This window comes from Fukomys damarensis, unplaced genomic scaffold, assembly GCF_012274545.1.
Source record: "Fukomys damarensis isolate Sample0158 unplaced genomic scaffold, DMR_v1.0_HiC HiC_scaffold_24, whole genome shotgun sequence".
Taxonomy (NCBI): Eukaryota; Metazoa; Chordata; class Mammalia; order Rodentia; family Bathyergidae; genus Fukomys; species Fukomys damarensis.
The window spans coordinates 35,689,617-35,711,186 of NW_022900936.1; the positions used below are offsets into that span (position 1 = coordinate 35,689,617).

General features: G+C 32.2%; 1 protein-coding gene across 1 annotated transcript in view; it reads left to right on the forward strand.

Annotated features, from left to right (window-relative positions):
- Cadm2 (cell adhesion molecule 2) overlaps positions 1-21,570 on the forward strand; it is a 241,785-nt gene that overhangs the window by 129,858 nt on the left and 90,357 nt on the right. The gene's annotated exons all lie outside the window — the stretch shown is intronic.

Genomic DNA, 21,570 nt, shown 5'->3' on the forward strand with positions numbered 1-21,570 from the left:
ATGATCTCAGAAATAGAAAAACCCTGAACCATATCTTTATTAAATGTCTGTGGAAGGCTGGTTTTTACTTTGTCATCTAGTGATGTTTCTGGGAAGGTTTCCAGCTGTGATTTTTTTTCCATTTTTTTTTTTTCTAACATAGTAAGACATCCCAACCTGAAATGACTGTAGGCTTAATCAGTCACTATTTATATTATCGGACTAATAAAAATTACACATCGCAGAACTTAGTTGTTTCATGGAAAATGAAAATAATGAAGCATGCTGAAAAAATGCCCAAGATTTACAGAGAGAATCAATTTTAGAATAAGAAAAGTAAAGTGTGTATTTCAAATGTAGCTACTAATGCATCATAATGTATGAATATTATATTCTTGGAAGTAATGAGTGAAAAGTTTCATAAGCTCAATACTTTCAATTATAAAGTAATTTCTTTATTAAAATATACTTATGCTAATATTACCTCAACTCTAAAACTGTATTTTGTCATTCACTATTATAAAACATTGACTCATAATTTACCTATTTTTATATAAAATTTAAATAGATTTTTCAAATATCAATTATTTGGAAGCTATATGATTAAATAATGTCACTCTAGTTCTGCTCTATGTAATTTATTTGATATTTAAAAGCTTCCAATAGACTTATATTTTACTTAATTTTATTTTTAATTTTATTTATTTATTGTACCAGGAATCAAACTTGGCTCCTGGTGCTTGCGAGGCAGGCAGCAGAACCACTGAGCTAAATCCCAGGCCCTATTTTACTTAAATTTTAATTAGATGGATTTAATTGTACTCTGTATATAGCTAAATACAACAGCTATGGTGAAAATAAAGTTAAATTACTAAAATGTTGCTTCCAATAATATTTTAATTATTTAAGGGAAGAAATCATACAGTCTCATGAGGACTTTCATCTAAAGAAGTCACCTGTCAGAAAATGGCCCAATATTTTAACTTCTTCCAATTTCATACCATTGTATTTTCTGCCATACTTTATCTTCTTCATCAGAGTATTGATATTTTAAAATTATTCTCTCTTCTAATCATTATTCTCCAGAGGATAGTCTTTCAGAAGAAATTTATAGATTAATTTATTATTACTCTATCTTTTAAATGTTGGAATTTATTTTAGAGTTCAAAAAACATTTTCATGGTAGCTTCTTTATATGAAGCGTGATTGAGAAATATGATGGATGTATAAATTTTTAAAAATCTATTGTGAAAGATTCACTGGCATTAATCATTTACCATGTTTTTACCAATCTGCCTGTTTGTTGGATAACACTCAGTGGAAAAATTCATGAAGAATTCTTTTTAATCACACTTTAAAAACATACCCCAAAGTGAACTTCTAGAACTACTTCAGAAAATAGCAAGAAAAATGCAGCGAGTGTGTTCAAAATGAGGGGGGAATATTTTAAGGCCCATTAATGGCAATATAATGAGCTTGTACTATAATTTTTAAAAATTTAAACATTCACAGTATATTTTTATTATCCTCAGTATTTTGCCACTCAATTCACTTTCATACTTCTTACGGAGTAGCTTACGCTGCTTATAAAAGAAGTCTTTTTTTTCCACAACAATATGCTATTTATATGTGACAAGTACATTTTAGCATTATAGCTTCAAGAAGAGCTTTTGCTATAAGTTCAATACTTTAGGAATAAAAATGTAATGAACCCTAGTTGGCTTTAGACTATTTAAATTCTAACTTCTGACTCTGTGTATCTAATATCAAAATTTCTTTCCAAACTTTTTCTTCCATTTTAACACTTGCTTCATTTTGTTATTATTTTCCAACTATTTCTTTTCTTTATTTTTCTATTTCTTGCTTCATTTCTTCCTTACAACCTCACAGGTCAATATACAGGTATAGAGAGGAATATGATAGGATCACAGCATAGTAAACAATTTTGTCTTTTCTTCTTTCATGTTTAGAAATAAATGTGTGCCTGTTGAGAAAGCATCAAATTGTCTCTCAGTGATCTATTTTTTGATCACATGCATGCTCCAAACAGTAGACTCATCATTTAACATATGGGAATAGATTGTGAGGTTTATTAAATTATGAATTTAAATAGTCTATATTATTCACTTCAGATATGGTTGAACAGATGTGGCTTTGAGTCTCTGAGTTTCAGTTACCTATAAATAAGTTTCAATGTGTAATGACTTTTGCATTGCAGATGAATGCAAAGTAGCATAAACTTGTATTTATTTTCCTTAAGAATATAAATGCTGAGGAAGTTTAAGAAAAAGAAAATGTCACTCGAGAAGATTCTGATTAATATCACTCTGTAAATAGAAAAAAAGAATTAAAAAGGCTCCCTATTCAAAAGAAGAGAAAACTAAGTCTCAGAAGTGTGAAGCAAATTTTCTTACTCATACAGATTTAAGATTCATGAGCCAGGATTTGCTCTAAATTTAACACTGTCTACAGTATATATTTCTTCATTTATTGTTGCTCTTCATTCAGAGTCTACATTATCACTTATATTAGATAAATTCACTACTGAAAGTCTAAAATGAGGCTCCAGGTAATTTTAAGAATTGAAGTTGAAACCTTGGATGCAGAGTGAAGAACTTCCTAGTCTTGTGACATTTTTCAGTTACCAACTTGATCAGTTTTCTTCTCTATATCTTTCTAAACACTTGCCATGGTCCTATTCAACTGATTGATTGTTTCTAGCACAAGTTTAGACTCATATAGAAAACTATAATTATGTCTTATCTTTAAGCCCATAACTTTTATACTCCTGGAAGACGAACGATCAATATAATACTGTCTTTTACTTTATAGATCTCAGTGTTACAATTTATACATTTTACTGTGTACAAATACGTGCATAATGAACTTATCTTGTATTCTATTCCTATTTTCAGCTTGCTTCTTTCATTTTCTTTCCTTCTAGACTGCCAGGCCATTTTGAAATTTGTAGTCAAATTATTTGATTTCTTCCTTCTTTTAGACTACCGCTCCGCCTTTCTTCTTTCCTAATCTTAAATCAGGTCTCCATTTTCAGAGTAACTTTCCTTTTCAATAGATGAGCGCAGTAACCTCTTTAAAGACAGTTTAGTCTGGAGCCTTTCTAGTTTATATTATATCCTCAACAGTGTCAAATGAGGCAGATAGGATAAGTAACATGAAAAGGCTGAAGAGAAATTATTGGATTTTCCCAGAAGGAAATCTTATTGATAATAAAGAATTAGTCTCACTAGAGCAAAGAGCACAGAAGGTAAACTGAAATTTATGAATCAGAGGTTTGTAAATAGTAGAGAAAGAAGAGAATCACTAAAGGAAAGACCACTCACTTCAGAAAACAAGTCATGAAAAGTGGTAGCGGGATGACAAAATATTTTAAAAAGAAATATTTAAAAAGCATAATAGGATGACTGCCATATCTTAAAATAGGATCAAAAGAGTGGGTGTAAAGCTGAATTATTTGGTATTGCATGTAGATAATGTGTAGGTCAGAACTGCCTATTTTGCTCTGGTAATCACGCCAGTGTTCTGCTCCATTGCTTTGTAGCTGTTGCACCTGATTCCCCATTTTGTTTTGGCAAAGTTTAGAAGCAACAATACAGCTTAGTGGCCAATACTCTCCCCTAGCACTTAATTTGTGTTATCTTTTCCTGATGTACCTCTAATGAGCAAGTGAAAATCAGAATGTATAATGAAGGTGATTCCTTTATCACACAGCACGTTTAGTTAACATCGTTAATCCATGATAAAACCTTTATTGTTCTTTAAAAACTGTTTGATAGGGATACACTTTCTTAAAGAATAAGTGACTCATTATTTTTAGTTATTATTAATAAATATAAAGACACCACTTTCTTGTGTCCAAATCACAAAATGACGGTGTGGCTCAAGTTTTCCTGAGAGTCCTGTACCTAAGCTGTCCTCTTGAAAGCTAACGTCTTCCTTGTTCTAAAAGTGAAAGCCCTAGTGACTGTTTATGAATAATCACACCTTCTTTGCCTGACTCGGATTGAAGCCTTTTGCCATTTTCCTGTGCAACAGCTGGGCCAGAACCAGATTGCTCCACTTGACACTTCTATAGAGGCATTCTATTCTTTCATTAAAAGAGAGATTACTGTACATGGCTCTCTATTGTTTTAATTTTAAAGGGCCGAGCTAATGCCAGCCACTTTTTCTTTCAAGTCACTAGAGATTTTGCAAACCTCTTCTTTCTTTGGCTGAATTCCCAGACAGCTTTCAGACAGCAGCATTCTCCATTCATAAAAATAGAGGGAAAGAAAAGAAAGAAAAAAAAAAAAGCAAAAGGAAAAAAAAAAAACCTTTACCATACATTAAAGTCATGGCCTTAAATGATGCAGAGTTGTCCCCCACATTCTATAACTAGTAAGCCATCATTTATTTTAATCCAATGTATAACACTTTCTGAGTTTATTTAATACAAAGCACTGGGACATTTTCAAATAAATGTATATTTTTATCACTTATTTTTTAAAATAATATAATTATAGGATTCAATAATTTTCCAGTGTAACTAGCACAATGTTTATACTATATATGCTATTTTACTTTCTACTAAACACAAGTTTTCTTTGCTTTAGCATAAATCTAGTATACATAATTGGACAGCAGAGAGGAAATAGTTTAATATTTAAGAAGATAGATCACATATTATATAGCAACTAGTGAGGTATTGTAAAGGAGCAATTACATATTCCTTTTGGAAATGTTAGCCAATTGAAGAGAGATGTGAAATATGCAAATTAATGCATTTCCTATCAATATAATTGGATTTTTAAATATCAAAATAGACCCACTTATACCAAACGTAGTAATTTTTTAAATTTTGAATAAATTCAAATATGTTACCCAGAAAAATTCAAGGAACAAGAATTTGAAGAGAATTCTTTTTATATGCAATTCCAAAAATGGGACTTGAGGCATAAAAGTATTATGATGCAGCTTTTCATATTCTTGGTTCCCTCACCATAACGTATCTTTTAAAAAAAGTCATAGACTTTTGGATAACAGTTATAAAATCTAATTAATCAAAAGAAATGAAAAAGTGTACCAGACACTAATGGAGGAAAATTACCACATAGAAGTGAAATATTGTTCCAAAACAAGAAAACATGATTTAAAATTACAATATAGACCTATAACAATAACAAATTCACCTAATTTGAACTAAACACAACATGTTACTGAAGAGTATTTGTCTCTTTTCTTCTATTACAATGTGTTCTGATTATTTATCAGTGCTTGTGTTTATGTTCAGATAACATGTTACATATACATTCTGGTAGCCAGGTGTTGTATTATTAGTAATTATGACATTCCTTGTCTTAATACAGTTAACTACATCAAAGTTTTTTCTTTGTTAAATTAATAAACTCTGTTTTTAAAAGCAGTTATAGAGTTGTAGGAAAACTGAACAGAAAGCACAGAGTTATCTTGTATTGCTTGGTCTTTCCTCACTAACTTTATCCCATACCACAGTGCTGCATTTGTTTAAATGAACAATTCTACATTGGCACATATTTATGGGAAAAAGTCCATTATTTACAATAGGCTTCCCTCTAAGAAAAGGTATTTTTTTACCTCTCAAGTAGTGTAAAATTATTCAAGGATACATAAAAATATATATGAAATATATGCCTCCAATTCTTAATAAGTTGTATCATAAGGATGATGATAAATGATTTGATCCAGAAATTGAAGTTTCCATTTTATTAAAGTACAGTTTCTCAAAGTAGGTACTGGTGATCCTCTGGATTTCTGCTGGATCTGTGTGACTTCATATTTTTAATTCCTAATCGCACAGATTTGAGCCTCTTCTTTCCTTTGTTTTTTTTTTTTATAAGTTTGGCTAAGGGTTTATCAATTTTATTTATTCTTTCAAAACCCAACTGTTTGACTTGTGGATTTATCTTTGTCATTCTCTTAGTCTCCATTGCATTCTTTTCTGCTCTGATCTTTATAATTTCCTCCCTTGTATGAGCTTTTGGTCTTGCTCTTCTTTTTCTAGGAGCTTAAGAGTCACAGTTAGGTTGTTTATTTGAGCTCACTGTTTTCTTAGTGTGGGCATACACTGCTATGAATTTCCCAAGTAGAACTACTTTCATTATATCCCATAGATTCCTGCTTGTTGTATTGGCATTATCATTTATTTGTGAAAACTGTCCAATTTCTTCTTTAATTTCATCAATGGCCCATTGGTTGTTTAGGAGAGTGTTATTCAATTTCCATGTGTTTGTGAAGTGTTTGTTTCTTTTGCTATTAACTGACTGCTTAATTGCACTATGGTCTGATAATATACACGGTATATCTTCAATTCCTTTGTGTTTATGTAAACATGTTCTATGAGCTAATTTATGTTCTATTTTGGAGAATGACTTGTGTGTAGCCCAAAAGAATTTATATTCTGATTATGTGGAGTGGAACACTCTGTGAACATCTATTAAGTCCATTTGCTTCAAAAGCTTGGTTCAGTTCTCATATTTCGTTCTTGAATTTTTGTCTAGATGATCTGTTTGTTTGTGACCATGGGGTATTGACGTCCCCCACAACAATTGCACTAGTGCTTACTTGGTTTTTCATGTCCCTTAATATCTGTTTTGTATAGTTGGGGGCATTAGTGTTTGAAGCATGTATATTTATGATTGTCATCTCCTCCTCTTGGATTGTTCCCTTTACAAGGATGTAGTGACCTTCTTTGTCTCTCTTAAATAGTTTTGATTTGAAATTTACTTTGTCTGCAAAGAAGATAGCTACCTCTACTTTTGTCAAGGTTCCTGTCACAGGAAAAAAATTTTTCCATGCTTTTACCTTTAGTCTATGAGTTTCTTTTTGAACTAGATGTGTTTCTTGTATACAACATATTGATAATTTTTTTTTTCTCAATCCATTCTGCCAGTCTACTTCTTTTGATTGGTGAATTGAGGCCATTAGCATTGATAGCTATAACTGATATATATTGACTTGTCATATTTGTGTTATTTTCCTGTTGGCTCACTTTAATTTTTCCCACTCTCACTTTAATTTCTTGCCTTGCCTAATGGATTTGCTCTGTTGGGCCTCATGAAGTTGTGACCCTCATTGTCTTTTCTTAAGATATTGTTTAGAATTGTTTAGAGTGCTGGTATTCATGAAGTTTCTCAGGTGTTCTTTGTCATGAAAGTATCTTATTTTCCAATCAATTTGCAGGATACATTAGTCTAGGTTGGAAGTTGTTTTCTTTAGGACTTGAAATACCTCACTCTAGCCTCTTATTCACTTGCGTGTTTGTGGTGAAAAGTCTGCTGTGATTCTGAAAGGCTTTCCTTTGCATGTGATTTGTTTCTTTTCTCTAACTGCTTGTAGCATTTTGTTCCTCTTTTCGATTGCCAGGTCTTGAGTATTATGTCTAGGTGTAGGGTTTTTTCTTTTCTTCTTCTTCTTTTTTTTTTTAACCATGACTAATTGGAGTCCTATATGCCTCACTTATCTGTATGTCAAGTTCTTTTGCTCTGTTTGGGATGTTTTCTTTCAATATTTTATGAACAGTTTTTTTTTTTTCTCCTTTTTCCTGGACTCCTGTCAATCTTATATTCTTCCTCTTTGTGTCATCCAGGAGCTGTTGGATTGATTTTTCATGGTCCCTTACTATTTTTAAGCGATCTCTCTTTTCATAGTCACTGACCACCATTCTCTTTTCTATATCTGATATTCTGTCTTCAGATTGGCTCAGTCTGCTGTATATACTTTTAATAAAGTTTTTAATCTCATGGATATCTGTTTGAATCAATTTCATGGATTCCATTTCTTTCCTATGTTGGGCATTCATGGTTTCCATTTCTTTCCTATTCTGGGCATTCATGGATTCCATCATGGTCCTGAACTCATCTATTTTTTAATCTGTTTATTTTCTAGAGACACTAATTATGTCTTTTATTCTGCTCACCAACTCTGTAGTTATCTGGGAAATTATTTTTGTTTCAAATTTTTCTAGAGCCTCATTCATCTGTTTTGTTAAATGTGTATTTAATAACAACCTAGTATTGGAGTATTTTCGTAATTCCAAAACCCATGTTATTATCTTAATCATCTTCCCAGGCTCTGAAATTCAAGATTCCAAATAGACATCCCAGCACAATGTTTTCTGACTTTGAAAAGTGTATTTGAACACCAAAGAAACTCACAAGGTATTCATGGCAAAGTAACTATATGATGTGTTATTCAGTTAAAAAGTAAAATAGTTACAAATGAGAAAATTCCATGCCACAGGAAAAATCCATTTACTAATCTACTTAGTGTTATGGTAGCAAAACTTTTAGATAATTTGAAACATTTGAAAGTGTAAAAAAATAAGCCTAGGTTTCACAAATATATAGAAGGCTAAACTCTGGAGCAATATGATTAAAATGGGAGAAAGCAGTTAACAAGTTATGGCAAAGAGCAAATGCAGGAAATGATGAAGGCCTTAAATAACTGCAGCTAAGCAGGTGGCATGTTTCTCCAGGGGTTGAGAATTCAGTCTGGGATCTATAAGATCTTGCTTTATCATAGTTCTTCAAAGTCCCTCATTCTTAATTGTTTCTAAAGAAGCCCAAATTTTAATTAAATAGTTGTAAAATTTATGTAAACTGAACCTGTCTTATTCATATAGGAATATTAGCTAAAGGGTTTCTTAAGTGCACTTAAATGTATCACAACTGTTCCTGCCTAGCTTTTATGATAAGATAAATAATAATAATTATTAAATTCATTTATTTTTAAAAAGTATATTAGTTCATATTCTCAATTTATAAAATTTTATGTTAAGACTGCAAGTTGCAGCTACAAAGCAGTTTCTTTTTTATTTATTTTTTTAAGAGGAGGGAAAATTTGTTGAGGGAAAGAAAGTTTCTATTTAAGGACAGAAGGAGGACCAGAAAGTGGGGTTGCCTACTCACCCCACTTCTCAAAGATGTTTTATACAGCAAAGCCATGGTGGTGAGGTGGGTACAAAGTGGGACAAAAGTGTAAGACCCAATGGAAAATTACAAGGTGGGCATGAGGAGGGGCAAGACCATGACCGACCAATAAGATTACAAGTACAATCATTCAGGTAATATTTATTAAATGGGTGTTAAATGGGGGAACAAATCATACAGCAAGCATAAAAGGATCTTCAGTAAGGGTGGGGGTCAGGGATTTTTCCAGTAAAGGCTGGGTTAAAACCTTGGCCCCCACACAGGTGATTGACACTTATTTAGAATATCAGTCACTGCTATTTATCCCTAGGAGAAGCAAAAAGATACAATAGTTTCTCTCCTTTTAAAATTCTAGCCTTCATTGAATGTGTCTTGATTGTCCTCCATGTTGGCTCTTTGCTGTGCTGGCTCCTTTAGGGTGGTCTGTGTAACTGCCTAAACAAGATATCTAACTAACTTACCTATCTGCAGCTTGACCTCTCTGAAGAAGTATCCCTAACTGCTGTGAGGGGGAAAAGGATGAAGACAGCTCTGGCTACCTCCAGCTGAAGAGGGTCATAGTTGTGATTAGCAGTTAGAGTTACTCCTCAGAGGGTCTATCTAAAGGCACCTGGCATTGTCATCTTGGTAGCTGAATAGCTTATAACTCTGGAAGAGACAAAGCCAAAGAAACAGTTAAGAATCTTGGGCCAAATTATAATGTCAGGATTGCTATGAATATAGCCAACAGAAAAGATAAAGAAAAGGTCCCGGGACTTCAGAATCTGACACAGAAGTCATTTTGTACAGTTTAACAGTTATGAGCTGTTTACAAGGTCAATCTAGTGGATCCCAGTAAAAGAAATCTAGCACATTTGTCATGGGTTGCATTTGTATGACCACTTGGACTTTGGCAGTCTCTAGGCAAGAATAAATAAAACTTTTAAGAAGTTAGAGCATGCAAAATCTAAGCATGAGAACACTAGAATGAAAGGGCAGATTGGGGAGAAAGTCACATTTAGAAATTGAAATAGTGATTGAACCTGCTGGTCTTAGATTCATTCATAAAGTTTTTCTGTAAGTCTCGTGCTTTGTCATAAGTCTCTCTAGTTTTAGCTCTAAGAGACAATGTGAAGAATAAATTTTGCTAAGAAATATAAAACTCTAGCTGAGCTATTATAGATTTTACCATAGTTTTTTCCCTAATGAACCACAACCATGGTCAGCTACTGGTAGAGCTGGAAACTGCTAGAAAGGGTCAGTGACTATAACCCCTTTTTATATCTAGCTTTATTACTGTGGCATCATTTTATACCTCTTTTGGTCATTCTTTTCTATTGGGTGTTTAAGAACAAGTTAAAGTGAGACCTGTGTCAATCAACCTGAACCCTTTGTAATTTCAATATAGCTATAGTACCAATTCAATGTAATATAGTGGAAAAACTCAGAGGTTAAATAAAATAAGCTGGAAATTAAAAGAAAACTTTCTTCCTTACAAGTATATCTTTCATATCAAATGCTATTAAGTGAAGGTATTTCAATACACATTAAATAATATATAATAATAAATGTATATAAATATTAATGAATCCTTCATAAGAAAAGTTATAGAGCATTTAGGCATTTTAACTATGTGTTTTGTTATCCAGAGAGAGGTAAAACTGTCTTAAGTAAAAGTTGAAGGCAATACAGTCATTTTTTTCTATCCTGTTTTCATAGGTATAATATTGGGAAATAAATTCTAAATTTCCATAATTAAAAAATCCATGTGCTGTCCTTCCCCTATGAATTTCTTTTCTGAGGCCCATATGGTTTTTTGCTTCCATCTCATGTCTTCAAAATTTAATCACACATTGACTCTCTGGATACACACAAGTGGTTATCTTGGAAATGAGACCGAATATATTTAGTTTTGTTTTTTAAACAAGAAGCTGACTCCTGGTAATCTCCACTGCTGTTATTTAGGCTGGGCATCTGTGGTATGTTGGGATCTCAATCATTTTCAATTAAATATTCCAATGTCTTGTGAAAGTCTCATAAGGGCTTTCAAAACCATGATTATAAATCCGTAGAGGAAATGTATTTCTTGAACCTCTCCAGGTAAGCAGTTGTCTTGCAACAAAAAGCCAGTTATTTTGAAGGATTATGTGTAAATGTTCAGCAGGAAATCCTGCAAAAATATATATGTTTAAATATATTTAAGACACAGTTGTGGAATAATGCTGTCATATACATTGACCAGATATCTAGAGTATGTAATTTTGGGCACCTAGGTGTAAAAATCTATAGTTTTAAATAGTCACAAGCATGAACTAAACCTTTTATCTAATGCTCTATAAGCATTGACTGTATATTTTTATAATAACAAAATCAACAGGGTAATTATAAGAAAATTGAAAAACAAAAATCACTCCTAACACATTTTATTCTAAAAAAGCTGAAATATTAGAGTTATTTATTAAAGAAAACATGATCCTACACTTCAGCAAGTAACATTTAGTAATATTTGCTCTTTATCTTTGCAATTTTTTTCTATATTTGTCATAAATTTGAAGCTAATATCTCTATAATAGTCACCAGCAACTTATTGACAAGTGAATTAGGGTACTGTTGTAACAACTGTTAGATATTTTGCCTATCACTTCTGTACAAATATATAGAGGGAATAAAATATGAAAAACAAAATTAATTCCAAATCAGTGAAGAGATTTGGTAGTTTTTCCATTAATAATGAAATAGAAAGTTCTTCATTCCTTGGAAACCCATTTATTCAAAGAAACAAATTCTGGCATTACATATTTTTCACATGTACATAGCACACCATCTCATTTCAAGCATAACTTTAAATTTCAGTGCCACTAAACTTTAAAATTGAAAAAAGTTATAAAGCAAATAGTTTCCCAAATTATAGGAAATATGAACATTTACAAAAGGATCCCACTAGGATAGGCACGATTTCTCAGTAGTTAATGAGTGCCTTAAAATCCAACTATAGCAGATTCAGACAACCTGGGACACCTTTATGAAAGAAACAGAGAAATATAAAATTTTTCAAAGAGAAGAAAGTAAAAGAGCTACAGTAGTGACTTGTGGCTAGCATAATTCACTGAAATATGAGCATATGGACTTTGGCAGTGTCACTCAAAACTGTAAATACAGGGATAAAGATAATGAAATGATCTTACAGAAGCAAGAATGAAAATATAATAGCTTGCCATTTTAAGGATAAGAGCACATATAGAATGAAGTAGCTCTCTCTGGTTTGCAAATCCAGTGGCTTTTCAAGCTACAGATTGTGGCTTGTTAATGGCTTATAAAATCAATTTACATGAGTCTTTTTAAAACCAAAAGTAGATATGAAATTGTGTAAGGGGAAATAAAATTACAGAGAACAAAAGATAATAAGAGTAAAGTCATAGAAAGAGCAAGACTTTCTTGGACACACGTGTTTGTATATTATGTAAAGTAGTCATGCCTGTTTCTTTATAAATCCCACCTTAAAAGTTTAAAACATTGTTACAGTAATCATATTAACTATAATAAAGCACAGTCTTGGGAACATTCATGGAAATAGCATATTAAGCCTTAATCGCTTAACTTCTAAAACTACCTTCTGTATAAATGTGAGCTCAAGCTGAAGATAACTTAGAACCAAAAAAATAGAGTGCAACGAGAAATCATCGGTTTAATAGTGCACAAAAATGTGATCCTTTATAAAGGATGCCATCCAAATGATTAAAATACACCTTCAAAATTTTAAGTTTTATATTTCAATTCTCTTCAGGCTTTGCTTCTATGGAATATTCAATTTTCCAGTTACCAGATAAATGATGTGCACTTTAGTATTACTTTTCTAAGACCATTGGTTTTAATATTAGAAAAGAAGCTAGTCACAGAGCACAACTAGTTCCATAATGATGACGCCATATTTAACATAAGTATTAGATCTTATAAGGTTAATTAGCACTACTTTACAATAGGGGAATTAATGGATTGTAAAGTAATACTTAAATGGAAAATACAACCTCACCTTCGCAACTTATCTGAATTGAATAGTTTTCAAGCTTCCAATTAAGTAGGATGCTTTAAGATACACCTTGTTTTGACTTAAATTGTACACAGATTGGAAAAAATGACAGATTTTAAGACGTTCAGACTTTAAAATCTTGATTTTTAAAAGTCTTAAATTGTTTACGGGTCCACCTTAATAAAGGAAAAAATTCAAAGGCTAAATATTTTCACATAAATTGAACAAAAACTTATTTAATAATGATAATTCTTAAGTACATCATAGTGATGTTAACCTCAGTATGCATACCTATAATTATAATTATAATTGCTTGTATGTAGGAATAAATATTTACTCAAGATTTCTTGATGATTTAACCAGAAATAAAAATTCTGTGCTTAACATGGGAAATCAGTGTTAAATACAGATAAGGCCAGGGTAATTGATTGCTTTTCATTAGAAAAATATTTTAAGGTTAATTTAAGGTGGGGGCAGGAATGCTCAGTAGTGCAGCACCTTCCTGGAAAGTTCAAGGTACTGAGTTGGATTCTTGGTACAAAAATAAATAAATACATTAAGCACCAAAAACTGATTAGCTTAAGGATTTGTCTTGATATTGAATATTTTTACTGGAGTTTTAAAAATTTGTCATTTCTTCAGGATCATAGCAATCTTACTTTATCTAGTAAAATCTTTTGTTTGCTGCACCATAATTTTTTTTCAGCTTTAATTGAGTTTATTGGTACATTTTACGGATACAGTACAGTTACATTCACTGTTGGGATCTTGAGCCTCTACATGACAGGTCTTGATTCTCACTTTTTCCCCTTACCCTGCCCTCCCTTCACCCCCTCCTCCCCTCCCCATCTACAAACACTTTATTTCCATCTTTTCATTATCTCACATTTTTTTCTTTTCCCTTATTACCCTTCCCCTATTCATCCCACCTTCCCTACACCTTTAGCTCCTTTCTTCCCATTTTGAAATGTCAGTAATCTTATTAGGATCTTATGTATTATTGCAGTTTATTCACACCAGAGAAACTATTTGGTATTTACACATGTGTAAGTTATTTATTTCACTTAGGAGTATATCTTCAATATGTATCCATTTTCCTATGAATGAATCTATTTTCTCATTCTTTATGGCTGAGTAATATTCCATTTTATAGAAAACCACATCTTCTTTATCCAGTTTCCAACGGATGGGCAAATGGGCTGTTTCCAAGATTTAGCTATTACAAACTGTGCCACTATAAACATGGGTGCACATACTTCTCTGTGATATGATTCTTTTAGTTCTTTTGGAAAGATACCCAGCAGAGGGATGGCTGGGTTAAATGGAACCTCCAGTCCAAGCTCTTTGAGGTATCTCCATATTGATTTCCATAGTGGTTGCACTAGTCTGCACTCCCACCAACAATGGAGGAGGGTTCCTTTCTCCCCACAACCCCGCCAACATTTGTTATTGTGTGATTTCTTGATAGCAGCCATTCTTTGTGGGGTGAGGTGGAATCTCAGTGTTGTTTTCATCTGCATCTCTCGAATGACCAGTGATGTGGAACATTTTTTCATATATTTTCTTGCTGCTTTTACTTCTTTGTCTGAGAAATGTCTGTTCATTTCGGATGCCCATTTTTGAATCAGGTCTTTATATTTGGGGGGGCTGATTGTTTTGAGTTCTTTATATATCCTTGATAATAGTCCTTTGTCTGAGGAACAGCTAGTAAAAATTTTTCCCACATTGTAGATTGTCTCTTAGTTCTGCTAATGGTTTCTTTTGAAGTACAGAAGCTTTTTAGTAAGATGAGATCCCAGTTGTTGATTCTATCTGCTAGTTTCTGTGCTACTGAGGATTTGTTCATAAAGTCTTTTCCTATACCAATGTCTTCCAGAGTTCTGCCTAACTTACCTTCCAGCAAGTTTAATGTTTCTGTTTTAATATTTAGATCTTTAATCCATTTGGATTTTAATTTAGTGCATGGTGAAAGATAAGGGTCTAATTTTAATCTGGGGCAGGTTAATATCCTGTTTTTCCAACACCATTTATTAAAGAGGCTATCTTTCCTCCACTGATGATGGTCTGCTCCTTTGTCAAAGATGAGGTAGCTAAGTACATCTGGAGTTGTTTTTGTGTCTTCCAGTCTGTTCCACTGATCCTTAGGCCTATTTATCTAGAAGTATATACACTGTATAGTATGACTACTTTATACATCACAAATGTGAAAATAATCATCAGTGAGTGCTACGTTATCAGTAAAAACTGGTTCAGGATTTCACAAGCAGTGTAACATGATAAAATTATTTTCAAGACTTTTAAAGAACCTCTTGCATAAAGGTTACTTCTGGTTTCAACTATGAGCTTCTAAACTTAGAGGCAGAAAAAAATGACTAAAAATTAAGAATGAGTTATCATATGATGGGATACTTCAGAATGAAATATATTTCTTATTTGCTATTGAGATTTTAAAATATAAGGATAAAGTAAATATTGATTGTGTTGTTTACTTTGTCATTTACTATAATGAGACCCTTCCTATTTGATTCTGTTAATAGTGTAATAATACATTTTGAGAATTCATATGAGTAAACTTGGAATCAGTGTTTTAACTCAAAATTTGAAGGAACAAGTAGCCTTGAATTACCCACTTCTGTCTAAATTCATTTACCCTTGTATTAAAAAGTCTTTTTTTAGTCAAAAGTATTATTGGTGATTTTTGAGTAAATATTTTAATTGTTAAATTTTTTACAAGAATATATTAATAGGAATCTACAAACAGGAAAAAAAAGTAATATTACTTTTTGTAATATGGATTGTTTGGAAATAGAAAGTAATATCTCTATGTTGAGCAAAGAATAACATGGAAGTTATGAGGACAAGAGAGGGGGCTAAAGAATGTATTTAGAAGTCAATGAAAGAGCAGAAGGCAAAGAAACACCTAGTTCTTTCTCACACACATATAAAGGCATAATGGAAATAAATATATACACATATAATTTTCACAGATTTTACATATGTTTATTATATATAAATATATAGAGAAGTTTTGGACTGGGGATATTAGTGGTAGAGCACATGCCTAATGTATGTAAAGCCTAGTTTCATTCACCCACATTACAAATAATAAATTTATAGATAATTAAATAAAATTGTAGTAACAGTGTTTATTAAAGCAAACAGCAATTTATCCTTTCTTTTCTTTGTTTGAAGCTTGATGTTTTGATAAATATTCAGAGAACACGGAAGTGTTAGGTATATTGAGGCAGAAATTAACCAGATAAATATAATGGATGGGGAGAAGAAAAACATATTGATCACATTGTAAGAAAGGTTAAGAGGTGGGAAGTGAAGTGGAAAGAGTGATTAAAGAATATAGAGATAATACTGAATTCCTTAGAGTGGAGGTTTTGATGATTTGTAAGAAAATAGCTGAACACTTGAGAAGTTAGGATTGAAAAGAAAAGAGACCTTTAAGCTAGTAAAGTGTAACGATGACTATTTTTAGAGTTAAGTGATCAAGATCTTTTTATAAAATTTTTTTTACAGAGATTCTACATTAATATTTTTAAAAGAAACTTTGAGCAAGATGACTCACTTATCAAGTCATAAAAATAATTTTTTATAGAGAAAACTTAAAATTGTCAGCTGATCATCCTAATCCCTGGATTGTTTCTTTTAATATAGGGATAGTCATCCCACTTTTGTATCCCGACCTTTTCTATTTATTTATTTTTATTCAGCTCCTCTTTGTGATCAGAATATTCCCTACCACATTCAGTACATTTTGGAAGTCAATGGCACTGTCAGTCATTTGCCTAAAGTAATGCAATTCTGTGTTCAGTTCTATTGTACAGACTTTGTCTTGAAATAAGCTAATTTTGAACATTTTTGTTTTTGCCCTTTCATATCAACATATATTTAACTTTGTTTTTATTCTTCCCAATTCAATTATAATTTCAAGTTCTTTTAATTTTATCTTTTCTTAACTTGGAATTTTTAACCACTACCAGTTTTACCAACAACCCAATCATCTTTTTCGGGCATATTTACATTAACCTACTCAGCACTATGGCCTTTAGCATGTGAATATACTAAGAAGGATTCTGAATTTTCCTGAGTTGTGGTCTTTCCTTTCTACTTGCCAAAATCTTTCCATAACTGAAGCTACTAAGAACTATACCTTTTATAAAAACTGTTGTAAGGCCTGAATATATGTCAGTGCTTTGATTAAAGCATGAAAGAGATCCTAATATTTATGAAAGCTATAACTGCTTTTACTTTCCAGGGAAAATATAACAGACAACAGAGTAATTAGGTCTTAAAAAATCTTTCTGAAATTTAAAACTTAAATCATGTCTATTGTTCAATTGTGGAATTTCCAAACTTAAGGAAACCGAGTAGATTCTTCATGTGGTTACATGATACAAAAAAGACAAAATTACTAACAAAAATTCCTATTTTGCCATGAATTAAAGAAAACTAAAAAAATATAAATATTTATAAATTCGTTTTTTATTTGAGACTGAACAATATGTTACTTTGGCTATTATAGCAATAACTTATTTTTTACTTCATCTAGAAAAGTAAATTTAATTTTTATAAGACTAATTTTCATGTTAGAGCGCAGCATATTATGTGTATAGGAGGGAAAATTAGAGAAATAAGTAAGGATGTTGCCACTTGGGAAAAGAGCAAGACTGGAGCATGTTTCCAAGTTTCCATGGTTGTGCACGTCTATCCATCTGCAGGAACAACAGCATGATTCTTTTCTCAGGAGACAAGAATTATATAACTAAATTTCCATGACTAAATTATTTGTTCTTTATTCTTCTCCCCCAGAATGAGCCTAAAAGAGGGAATCAGAGCTAGGAAAGGCAAGATTTAATTCTCATCAGGTCCTATAGATTGAATGATCTCAAATATAGGTGGAAAGATTAGAACTGGTACTATGGAATAATCTCCAGAAGAAATACGCTAAAGGCAAATAAAATAGTTCAGGTTGAAATTAGTGATTGAGTTTGATTTTTAATCTGGTTCAAGATATTAAATAAACTAGCAATCGAAGAAACTTGTAGTAATTCCTTCATATATTAATTTATTGTTGTGAGAGATATTGAAACATGTACTAGATATTAACAGAACACACTGATGTGAATATATTTAAGTATCTGTAAAGATGGAAAACTACTTCACCAATGGCCTAGAATATATGAGAATAAATGTATAAGCATATTGGTTTCTCTTTTTACTTTTATTTCCTTGTTTTCTGTTCCTTTAGGAAGTAACTTGCAAAAATCTTTTTAGGTACATACAAATTCAAATTTCATCTCATACAGATGTCCAACTCCTAATTTTGGGGGACTTTAAAAGGGGGTCTTTCTGTTACACTACATTGATGATTTCATCGTAGAATTATAGGTTATCTTTTCATTCTTAATGCTGCTCTTACTGTACTTTTACTTCTGCTTTCCAGTTTCTATGCATTTTCAGCCTTATCATATAAAAACTGTAGACTGGAACCACTTTAAAAATGATCTCTTTTGGATGCTGAACAGCAGGGAAGATTGTTATTCATTTGAAGCCAGAAACTTAATCATTTCAGGATTTCAATTAGAAAAAGCCTAGGGGCACTCTTCATTAAGATGAAACAGAAATTGTATCAAGACATGCTTAATATTTTTATGGTGATATGAAGAAACCTGAGCATTTTAAATACAGGTTGGGAATACATATAGGCTATTCATAATCTATGCATAAACTCTAACTTCCATTCCACTAACACTGCATCATATTTTTCTAACTCTTGAGCCACCTTAACATTTACCACACAGAATAGAATCCAAAATCCTTGGAAGATGCAATTCATTGTCTGCAGAGATTTACACCATGGCATCTTCTTGTCAGTCACCTTTTCAGTCTTTTCTCCCTTTCAGGCAGGTTTTGGTTTTTTTATTTCTTTGTTTTTTTAGGAAAAAAAAGTTAAAAACAGACTGACAAATTAATTTATTTAGAACTGTATGTTTCTACACAGTTAAATATACTTATCTATATTTAGTCACATATGTACAGAGCCATGTACTTTATTTGCAAGTGTCAGCTTGTGAACTCAAGTAGAGACAAATCATGATAGGTTGGGTTTGGATTGTTAGCTTTGTGTATATGAAAACATATAGACATGTTTATAATTATGTCTCTGTGTATTTAAAAATTCTAACTTCAACAAAACATTGTATCTTAATAAAAAATTGCATTTTTAGCAGAATTATAAATGACTGTTCTAAAATTCAATTTATATATAACATAATTTTTATTTTATCACTGATCTGATGTGGTTTTATAAAAAGGACAAAACTTTAACAATTTTCAGTTATGCTACAAAGCATAGTCTATTTTAAAGCATGAGCTAGTGAATTCAAATAAAAATTAGCATCATTAGGTTATATGAGGCAAGTTGTAAAGTATTAATTGTTTGGCTTTTGTAAAAGACAGTATGAAAATGAATTGTCAATATAATTGAAATGATATAGATTATATTTTTTTAATGAATGCATGTGGTTTCTTCGCTTTTAAATTATATAATTATTTTTTAGAAATTTCACTAAATTTAGAAATTGTCCTCCCTTCTTTGCTCTTTTTCCCTCTGTAAAGAGGGGGAAAAAGTAAACATTTTATTGTTTTTAGTAATACAAGACAACAATTAATGCATTCATCCCCATGTTTACAGCAGCACAATTCATGATAGCTGTCTTAGAGGCAGCCTGTGTGTTCATCAGTGGATGACAGGATGCTGAGAGTGTGGTGTTTACACACAGGGAAGTGTAGCTCTGCCTTAAGTAAGGACAGATAGACTTGGGTCACTTGTAAGAAGGATCATACACAAGCTTAAATATTCAATGGTTTCTCTTGTGCAAAATGCCTAAATTATAAATAAAGAGCAAACATATGAAGAATTGGAAATAGGGAGATGGAGCTTCCCAAGCGGGAGGGGAATGAGAGATGAAGGGAGCAGGGAGCAAGGGTAGGTGTAGGGGATGAAAATGGGAATTGAGATGTGTTTTGTGTATGCATGAACTCAACACAAGGAGTGTAGACATTGTGTACTGCAAATGTACTAAAACACACACACACACACACACACACACACACACATACACACACACACTTTACCCTGATTGCCAAAATATATGTAGCAATTTTTTCATCAACAATCAATTCATCCAAGAACAGCAGTTGAGTGGCATAAAATTCAATTAAATCTTGATACTGTCTACCTAAACATCATGTCCAATCACCCAGGGTCCAGCCTTAGACACTGTTTCCACTTCAGAGGCCAACTGTAAGTCAATGGTGTTTCTCATCTACCAGCTCCTAACGCAGGTTTCCATCACTTCCTTCTTGGGTTTAAATAATTACCAGATGACTGACTCCCAGAACTCAGGGAAACCCTATTATTACAGTTACCCAACTGTTACATAGGATATTACAGAGGATACACATGAAATGAGATGACCAAGCTAGAGCATATAAAAAGGGCTGTGAGTTTCCATGCCTTCTGGAAGTCTGACATCCTGGGACCTCCCAATGAAATGATGAGTAATGCAAAGCCTCTATTAGTCCTGCCTTTCAGGTTTTCAGGAAAGTATCACTACAGAGAACTTATGGATTAGCTCACTGGACATTGGCAATTATCTCAACTTTCAGCCCCTCTCCCATTCTGAGTCTCACAGGCAGGTGGAACTGAAAATTTCAGCCCTTTGATTATGTAGCCCCTATTCTGAAACTACGTAGGTGCTCACCAAGTGTACCTCAGTAAAACATCTCATAGGAGCGCATCATTAGAGCAAAAACTGTTCTCAACACCCAGGAAATCCCAAGAGATTCAGTTGCTCTGTAAAGAACTGAGATAAATACCAAGTATTTGAATGAAATATTCTCCTAGAACTCCTATCTTCAAGAAGTTCAGAAGCATTGTGGCAGGAACTAGGGATAGGAAGAAAATATATATTCTTTACATCAAAATATTATACTATCCACATTTTTAATATCTAAATACTTGAATAGCAATTCCTTTAGCATATCTCTAATCCACTTACTTGAACAGTTTTCCAGGGTTATTATATTTCACTCACAAGTTTTGTTCCCTTTACAGTTTTTTTTCCAGAAAATGTATATTTTTCTCCTAGTTGTAGACATCACGTATCAACAACTCTGTCTTCATGGTAGTCACAATAGCAGAATACAGATAAACATTTTGGGGGTAATTAAACAAAGATTTTTAGAAAGTTTTCTGACTATTTAAAAAACTAAGTTTAAATTAGAAAATCTTTGCCTAAAAAGACAAAAAAATTCGTCACATTGGGAAATAGCAGGTAGCAGATGAAGCATTGACTGCAGAGTTTTGTCAGGGTTTATGCTCCTCTCTGACTTTCTATATTTTTATATGCAGTAAGTAAATCATAGTCATAGAAATGCATTTTTTTGAGAATTATAGAAATATATACAAAGAACCTATGATAACTACTATCATAAGCACATTTTAAATATTAATAACCATTCTTATCATTAATAATTATAGAAATCTTAAAGCTTTGGAGACAAGAATCTATGGTTTATTTATCTTTACTACTCTAAAAACAG